Below are 9,950 nucleotides of genomic sequence, written 5' to 3'. Positions count from 1 at the left end.
TGGATATTATTGGAGGTGTGGCCTTATTGGAGTAGGTGTCACAGCAATAGAAACTCTATCACTCAGCTTGATCATCTAGTCTTCATCTTTTGCAGATTCCATATTTTCAAATTGTGTTTGTAAATTTCTTTTCCTTGTTCCACTTACTTATCACCACCAGAGCAATGCTTGCAGTGCTTTTGTGTCAATTCATTCACATACATACAGTGGTGATAAACTTGAATCATCTATAGAGCATGTTTCCCAACTGATGTGCATTGAAGCCAATAACATACTTTCTTGATTCAGCCCTCCTGCTGTCAACAAGTATTCCTTTAATAGTATATGGAGTGAGACAGTTTTGGAGTGTTTTTCTACTTAAAATAACTGACATTCCAGTGGCTGGGAGGCTCATAGGCCCATGGGGTAAACCTACATCATTATATCGTTAAATGGACAACGGTATCAAACTGTCACTGAAACTTTTATATATGTTTACACATTAGTGCAGTTCTCAGTCCTGAAGCATCTTTATGTTGTAGGCAGCTGTTAATGCATAAACTCACAAGTGGTCAAAGTGCAGAGAATAAATAATGACCAGTGCTCAGTCAGCAATGGAATATCACACCTTACCAAGGCTCAGGGGACACTGCTGAAGAGGGGCAGAAAGAGTATTAAAGCAAGAGGTTGGGAAGGACAAGGGCAAAACAATTTCTTCTGGACATGGACTACTGTACTAGTGAACTCACAACAGCTATGGTTGCCTGCACAAGACCTGAAAAAGATCAAGCTAGTCAACATTCTAATGTGGTGAAGGGAAGGGGTTCATAAGTCCTCATTCTTATCAGAGACACTATTGGCACTTGATGGCTTCTAGGAAGAGAGACTCAGTTTTTTTTAAGGGTGTGCCATTTGCTAGATAGACCACACTCTAATGGATGGTGGCACACTGATGACTATATGGGCAAGAAAATTTGACTTGTAATTGTTAGCATCAGGGCCTCTGAAGTCCAAGATGTCACATAGTCGGGCCTCACAGACCTGTTGCCAAGGCAATAGCCACTCTATTCTCAGAATCCATTGGGCTCACTTCCCACCTTTACCTGTGGCCACTACATCAGAACCCATCTATATGGGGAACACTCCTCCCTTACTCTCTCTCCCCCTCTTCTCTTTCTGCTACTACCGCCCCTTCTCTCAATTAAACCACTTATACGTGGAATTGTTTTGGCCTAGTGTGGTGTGTCCATTCTAATACATCAGTAATGTTATTAGAAACTGAGAAAGCAAAGATGTAACAATGGTTGAAGTCTTAGCTGTCTAAGGCTAAGTGGAAGAAGCAAGTTGGTTCTCACTGAGCAAATACAGGTTAGATAAGGTCTATTTAGGAGTGAGTATAAGGCTGATAGACAGGAGTTAAATGTGAGGGGATATTTTTCCCCTTTGAGCATTGCTAAGTCAGTGTGTGGCATTTATAGAGCTATGGTGAATAACAAGAATATTTCTGTGATGATGTAACTTTTTATTTGTCCTGTGTAAACATTTTGATCATTCTCTCTTCTTACCCCCTCCCTTTACCTTTCTCTTTTTTTTTCCTTACCCCCTCTCCCTGTCCTTCTATCCCACAAAAACACATACATTCCACATCAAATTCTGATGAGTATCTCTAGTCAATGTGTTCCCTTACCAGAATGATAGGAACACCACTATCTTTTGTCTAATGGCATCATCCTCGAGACTTGTGTGTAAATACAATACAGCTACCAACAGGCCTTAAAGAACATCTTGAAAGGTTCTGGAAATGACTCAATAGGTGCTTGTTGAACAAGTTTCTAAGGACCCAAGTTTAGGGCCCTAAACCCATACATAAAGCCTGGTGTGTGTACACCTACTTGTACTACCAGCCCATCAGGTAAGTGGGCACATATATATAAGATCGGTGTGTTTTCTGGTTGCCATGCTAGCTCCAGGTTCAATGAAAGACCCTGTCTCAAAGGAATAAGGCAGAGGTTTGTATATTGAACATTGTCTCCCTCTGGCCTCTGCCTGCATACATAAGTTCATATACCTACATATATTTATGTACATACATCACATACATGGATTAAATTCACAGACACAATTACATACATTCAAATTTATAAAACAAGCTTGTAATGTCTCTTTTTAAAATCCTAAGCAGAAGTTAGAAAGCACACCTTTTATTAGTATGTAGGAGACCCATATGCAATCAGACCTCATCCTCGGGATAATTTTCTTGCCTCTAACTCCCTATGCTATTTTGTAATTTTAAAAAATGCCAAAGTCATCAGGATCAAAATGGAGTCCCTTGTGTAAATGCCATGGCAAAAAGTGAAATCAAAGTGGCAAGTTATGAAGAATGAATACTAACACATGGCACTAACTGTCACAAATCCTTCCAGAAACACAAACTTCCATGGAAACCAACAAAACCTTGTATAAGAAGTACTTCCACAAGGACATATGCCAAGATACTAGTTGGACTGATGTCATTGGCCAAAGGTGATTGATTTAAAATATCTGATGTAATATTTTTTTTCTATTTCAAAATCTTCACGTTGCCTCTCTACCTCATTGAATACACAAACCCACAGTTTATTATAGCCATTGTATTGACACTGCCATATCCCATAATTCCAATTACAGTGCTATTTAAAAAGAAATATAATTATTCTCTGGAGATTCTTCATCTAGATGTTTTATTCACCCACAAATCTGTCTCTTTTTCTTTCTCTGTTCCAACTTATGGCTTCCTTGCTACTGTCCAAACACAACTCCAGCAAGATGAAGAAATAGCACTTTCCTCATCTGGGTTCAGTAATGTATCTGTCTCAAAGAAGCATATACTTTGAGGCAAGAAGTAGATTTAGTTTTCTCTTGTGTTGCCTATGATGTTTAGTTTTAACTGTTAACTTGACACACCTGAATCACACCTAGAAGATAATCTCAGTGAGGGATTATCTAGATCAGGTTAGTCTGTGGGCATGTCTGTAGTGTAATTGTCCTAAGTTAACTGGTATGGGAAGACCCAGCCCATTCTGGATGGCACTGGCCATTATTCAGGGGTCCCAAACTATATGTACAGAAACCAAACTAAGCACAAGCCAACAAGTAAACACATATGCATTTATTTATTTCTGCTCTTGACTGTGGACATATATGTCCAGTTGCTTCAAGTGCTTGTTACCTTGGTTTGTCTGAAATTGTAAGCTAAAATAAATTGCTTTCTCCCTTAAGTTTTTTCTTGTCAAGATATTTCACCACAGTAACTGAATTGTGTCATATTTATAAATTAAATATAAATGAGCAATTAACTATGTAATTAATAATGCATTGGTGTAGCATTAAGGAAAGAAATAAAAGCACTCCCTCTTGGGGTCATTTAACAAGGATCATGTTCATATTTGAATTTTCTACTTCATGCTCCATGTAACTTCCATCCTCTGTTGTATGATTCTGAATTTGTGTTTGTCTGAAGGCTGTCTTGTGAATCTGTCTATTCTGTCTTTGTGTGTTTGCTGTGTGAGTGTCTGTCTGTCTATCTGTCCAATGAGCTTTATGTATTTAAGCAAGGGCTTTTATGAATCTTTATTGAATAGCAAAGAAAGCATCACTTGGGAGAAGGAATGTAATACTTTAAAGAAATCTTTAACAGTTTTTAAAAACCTTTTTATGGATTGCTTGTGGGTTTGACATCATGCACCCCAGTCCCACTTATCTCCTTATCCTCTCAAAACTGCCCTTCGCTCTTACAGCCTCTCCTCACCCCAATAAACATACATGTACATACATAAAGCTTAAAAAACATCTCACCGTGGAAACATTCCCTCCCTCCGCCAGATCCAGCTCTACTGTGCTACCCAGGCAAGGTTCAGGACCTGCTCTTCCACATGCTGCAGTTGGCCAGAGGCAGGCCAGCTCAGCTGCTTTAACAGTATTTTACAAGGCATTAAGTCACTGATTCCAACTGATCCCAACGGATATAACCAATATTATTTTTTAAATCAACCTATATCCATAAATTGTTGCTTTTAAACTTTATGGTAGATTTTTAGGTAGTTGCTTTCAATATCTGTATTTGCTGCTTTCAGCAAATGATACACATTTAACCATTCTGGCTCAGAGGCATGAAAGAGTACATAATTTAAGATTGCAGCTATGCATTGTCTTAGGTTGTAAAAGTTGAATACATGGGAAAGCCGTTGCAAGGGAAATCCATTGCTAGTAGGCTGATTGCTACAATGTTAAAGGCAAGTTAAGCAAACAAGTGAAGTACACAGTAGGAGAGCAGTCTTAAGTCTTAGGTGACCTCAAAGTGTGTTATTAACTCTGGACATGAGGTCCAGTAAAAGTTCCTGTCTCTTAAAATGTAAGAAACATTTTCAGAACATTGCATTACCACAGTTCCTCCTTTTGTTTTTTGTTTGTTTATTATTTATTTATTATTAGATATTTTCTTTATTTACATGTCTTATGATATCTCCTTTCCCAGTTTTCCCTCTGGGGAAAAAAAGAGAAAAAATAAAATAAATAAAAAAGAAAAACACCAAAAACAAACAACCCCCCCGTCCCTTTCCCCCTCCCGCTGCTCACCAACCCACCCTCTCCCTCTTCCTGGCCCTAGCATTTCTCTACACTAGGGCATAGAACCTTCACAAGGCCAAGGGCCACTCCTCCCATTGATGACTGACTAGACCATCCTCTGCTACATATGCTGCTGGAGCCATTAGTCCCACCATGTTTACTCTTTGGTTGGTGGTTTAGTCCCTGGGAACTCTGAGGGTACTAGGTAGTTCATATTGTTGTTCATCCTAAGGGGCTGCAAGCCCTTCAGCTCCTTGGGTCCTTTCTCTAGCTCCTTCACTGGGGACCCTGTACTCAGTCCAATGGATGGCAGTGAGCCTCTACTTCTGTATTAGTCAGGTACTATCAGAGCCTCTCAGGAGACAAAAATATCAGGCTCCTGTCAGTCAGCACTTGCTGACATCTACAATAGTGTCTGGATTTGATGACTGAATATGGGAAGGATTCCCAGGTGGAGCAGTCTCTGGATTGTCCTTCCTTCAATCTCTGCTCCATAGTTTGTCTCTGCAACTCCTTCCATGAGTATTTTGATCCTCCTTCTAAGAAGGAAAAAAGTGTCCACACTTTGGTCTTCCTTCTTCTTGAGTTTCTTGTGGTTTGTGGATTATACTTTGTGTATTCTGATCTTCTGGGCTAATAACCACTTATCAGAGAGTGCATACCATGTATGTTCTTTTGTGATTGGGTTACCTCACTCAGGATGATATTCTCCAGATCCATCCATTCCCCTAAGAATTTCATAAATTCATTGTTTTTAATAGCTGAGTAGTACTCCATTGTGTAGATGTACCACATTTTCTGTATCCATTCCTCTGTTGAGGGCTTCCTTTTGTTTTTATTAAAGAAGCATGCCCATGGAGGTGGTCACTGGTGTAGAGCTGGTATAGATATGGTGTACTGGAGGGCAGCCTGAGTCAGTATGATCTTGTGGTAGGCAGTCCTTTTGAAAAGTTGCCAATGACATGGCAAAGAGGACTGAGAGGATGAAGCAGACAAACAGAATGGCTATTCTTATAAAGAACCACATTTTGAGATTTAATCCTGAAGACCGATGTACTTTTGTTTTGTTTTGTTGTTGTTGTTGTTTTGTTTTTTACTTTGGAAGGAAAGCTGTTTATCTAACCTAGACATATCTTGTTATAAAGGGAACTAAACACCATTCTGAAGTGTTTATGTTATTCCATCTCTGAGTATAGTTAACAGTGAATAAGGTGGCACATATACAGTGAAAACCTGTGTCACATTTAAGTTGCTGGCAGAGCCAATGGGCTTCTTGATGCTCTCCAAGCCACATAATAGCAGTCTCAAGAGTATCTACTCTTTTAGGGATTTGTTGGTCAATATGAGTTTGTTCTTGTAACTCGGTACTGACATTTTAAAGATAAGAATTGACATTTGCTGCAGTGTGGGCAGACCTGAGCTAAGGCTACTGATGCCTTGACAGGGGTAGCTGTAGCAGCTATGGTAACTACAATAATAATACCAATGAGTATTTTTGTACATATATGTTCCAGGATATAGTTAAGCTCTTTTAAAGCAGAGATCCCATGCTATTGATGCATGAGATGAATAGGAATCCAGGAATGGATTTGTTTAAGAAAGAAAATCATGAGACAAAATTCAGTTATAGGGAATGCAGGGGAGGTTGGCCTTTCAGAATTAGTACAGGACACACCCAGATACCAAGTTCCCATTACAAAGGACATGTAGTACTCTGGAGGGGCAAGTAGGGGTGGGGTGGGGGTGGGGTTAGAGATGGGGATGAGGGGTGCTGCCTCTGGATTAGGCAAAGTAGCAGCAGCAGGAGAAGCAGAAGGAGATTGTTTTGTTTTTTTTGTTTTGTTTTTTGTTTTGTTTTGTATTTTTTTTTTTTTTGCCAGAGTGCCTTTTTAAGGAAAAAAAAGGTATTCTGTTTTAGGATGATTATGGTAAGTCCTGATTGGACAGGTTAGTCAAATAATGAATTTTGATAGTTGGACATTGGTGTATTGTCTATGGAATGATTCAGTGGCAAAATAAGGGAATGGACCTTGGGGGCTAGTTTTAGGAATATAATCTAAGGGTTGTAAGCAAGGGAGAGAGAAGGGCAAAGGGCAAAGTCTGTCAGTGCCATGTTTGCTATATATGGGCTTGTTTATGCCATGCTTGAGCCTTCTAGAGACCTTTAGGGAATATCATGAGCAACATGAATCTCCCAAAGTTGACAAAAGGAGATAAAAGTTTTAAACATATACTTAGAACCATTGCTTGTGTTGATCTGTTTTAGGACTCCCAGTACAGAGAAAGCAGTTAGTAAGTGTCTGCATTAGAGAAGCCGCATATGTTTGAGCAGCAGCATAGATAATCCATGGAAAGTTATGAACATAAACATGAATACATTTAGAACAGCCAAAGAAGACTTAAATTTTTTGAACCTGTGACACTTATGCGTCAGAACTTTAGTAGGCAGTTATTACTGCTACCAAGTGTAGATTAATAAAATATGAGAACGCCATTGATTTAAGTGGAGATTTAACATCAATGTGCTAAACTCTGAACTGTTAAGTTTTAATATTATGTATATTGTTTTAAGTCTAATCTTACACATGATTTAAGTCATTTCCTCAGATCTTCATAACTGGCATAAAGTTTCTATTTCCTCTTTCCACTCTGGAAACATGTACCCATCTTTATCTTTATTAAAACTCACATAAAACTTTATCTTTCTTTTCCATCCAGACATTTCCATACATCTTAACCTTCTTTATAACTTGCATAATGAACTTTTTACTTTTAAAATTTTAACCTCCATATATATCATTGATTTTTTTCCAACTTTATATCCATTTGTCACAAGCAAGAAGGTAGATACATATAGTTTAACAAAAGCTATATTTTTTTTTATTATGCTGGGAGTCATCCATCACACAAGGTTCACACTTTAAGTTCCTAATTATGGTACTATGCCTATCTCCCAAGGCTACTCACCTGTGCTACACGTCTTAGCTGAAGGTTAGGTCCAGTTTCTAACACAATTCTCTGATTGTAGGGCCAGTGATAGGTTATTTCTTCACCACCAATGAGCCAATTTAAACCAGATTAGATTATATTAAAGGCAGGTTTACTGGGAAACTGCTCTGAGGTACGTGAGTTCATGGGTCCCAAGAATGGAGACCTAGGAAGTCACCATGAAGAAAGGGTAGGGAATAGGGGAGGGAGAAAGAAAGAGGGAAAGGGGCATGCACTGAGAGAGAAGAAGAGAAAAAAGAAAGAGGTAAAGAGAAGAGAAGAAGAGAGAGAAGAGGAGGATGAAGAAAAGAGAGTGAGAGACAGACATGCAGACAGGCAGACACATACACATACATACAAATACGGAGAAAGAGAGAGGGAGAGAGAGGGAGAGAGAGAGAGAGCGAGAGCGAGAGAGAGAGAGAGAGAGAGAGAGAGAGAGAGAGAGAGAGAGAGAGAGAGAGATATCTGGATTATAAGGGAGGAGCCTCTGGGGGGAAGGGCAGTCCAGCCCCTGGTCTGGAGAGTTCAGGGTACCTGGCATGGTATGCCAGGTAGGGACTGAGGGATGCTGGAAGAACCTGGAGGCCAGGTGTACTTTTCTGAAATACGCACAAAAGTACGTTGTCCCAGGGTCTGAAACCAAACAGTCAGGATCCTGTGGGATACTTGATTGCCACAGGGAAGATTAAGGTGCTAGCTCTCTAGATATGCAGAACAGAATAGACTATTGCTTATATATTGCTTATATACTGTCCAGTGGGTGTCATGGGGTTCTAGGACTGTGTTTGGTTATTTTAAGTGAGTGATGTCACTGGGTTTTGGTTATCAGGTGCAGCCTTGGGTCTAGTGGGATTCTGGCTAACTCATTTTTACCTGTCTAAAAGGCATTTTTCCACTATGCTCATTATACATTTAACATTTTTATTTACTGATCTTTTTCTTAATGCCATGAGGCATAGGTGCTAGATTACTAAGAGTAGTAACTGAAAAAGCAAATCTTTTAAATTATCATTAGTCCAAAAAGGAGTAGTAAATGCAATTTTTAAGTCAGTGACAACAGCAGGGTAGTTTTGAGTTGAGTTTTCCATTAAAAGTTGTTTGTGGGATTATCTATCATAGCAGGAAGCCTGTGTGTTCTAGGGAAAGACAAAGCCTGAGTATTACATTTGAAACATCTAAAGGCATAGTCAGAATTTGTATTTTCATAAGTCAACTAAAGAAATAAGGTGGCAGCAATCTCTATTATCTGTCCTTTTATAGCTTGTCATAGAAGATAAATACATTTGTAAAAGATGTAAAGGGTTTGTATGTTTTTTTTTCTGTTAGTGGGAGAAGACCCAGAGTATGTCTTAAGATCAACAACTTGATCTTAACTATCTATCTCTGTCAATCTATCTATCTATCTATCTATCTATCTATCTATCTATCTATCTATCTATCTACTTATATTTAGCTGTATCATCAAGAAAACATGAAATGCATTAAAAAAATGACCTTCAAATACCCACTGCATTGACTTGTATATTAACTAATTGAGGGACTTGTTTATTAACTAATTGAGGGCTAGCTGGTGTTTGAATGTCAATTTTGAAACTTTCTTCTTTTTATACATTGCACGTTTAGTTTTCTTGTTTTTTCTTTCTTCCTTCTTTTCATATAGTACATCCAAACTGAAGTGTCCCCTCATTTCTCCTTTTTCTGGCTCCCACTTACCTTCTCTTTTTCCCAGATCCATTGAAGCTTTCCTATTTAAGAGATTCGGGTAATTAAAGTTTTCTTCAAACTCTTAAATTTATAGCATCAGCAAGCAACATGTCCATTCTTTGTATCTAAAGTCACTGTAAAGCCAGACTGTTCTTAAGGTGAAACTAGACATTTTAATTATGGTTAGACTTGTCAGACAGCTTTGGAAATGTATCTGGGGCTGGTAGATGCCAGCTTTCTGATTTTAGCAACAGGTGGGGCTGCTAAATTTTTGGATGAAGATAGGACCTAGGACAAGGAGGCCCCACAGGAATTGTGCATGCACGGTATGAACAATGACAAATGTTTATCAGCTTGTTTTAATGATGCATTAGTATTAACTTCTTTAAGTAAGGTTCATAACTGCTGTGCCTATATGTGAGATAGAGGAGACAAAGAATTTCCCAAATGAAAAGAGAGAAAACGAAGTGGAAAAACAGGTACTGCTTGCTTTTGGGAAAATCACCAGGTTCCTTCCTTGTGACAGTAGTTGAAGTAGAATCAAATTAGACTTGGTAAAGAAAGAGAGACAATGAATATACAGAATAAGTTCCAAGACAGGCATGGCTACACAGAGAACCAGTATCTTGAAAAACAAACAAATGGGAGAAAGAGAGAGAGAGAGAGAGAGA

Source organism: Mastomys coucha, chromosome X (assembly GCF_008632895.1).
Source record: "Mastomys coucha isolate ucsf_1 chromosome X, UCSF_Mcou_1, whole genome shotgun sequence".
Lineage (NCBI taxonomy): Eukaryota > Metazoa > Chordata > Mammalia > Rodentia > Muridae > Mastomys > Mastomys coucha.
This window is presented reverse-complemented; position numbering follows the sequence as displayed.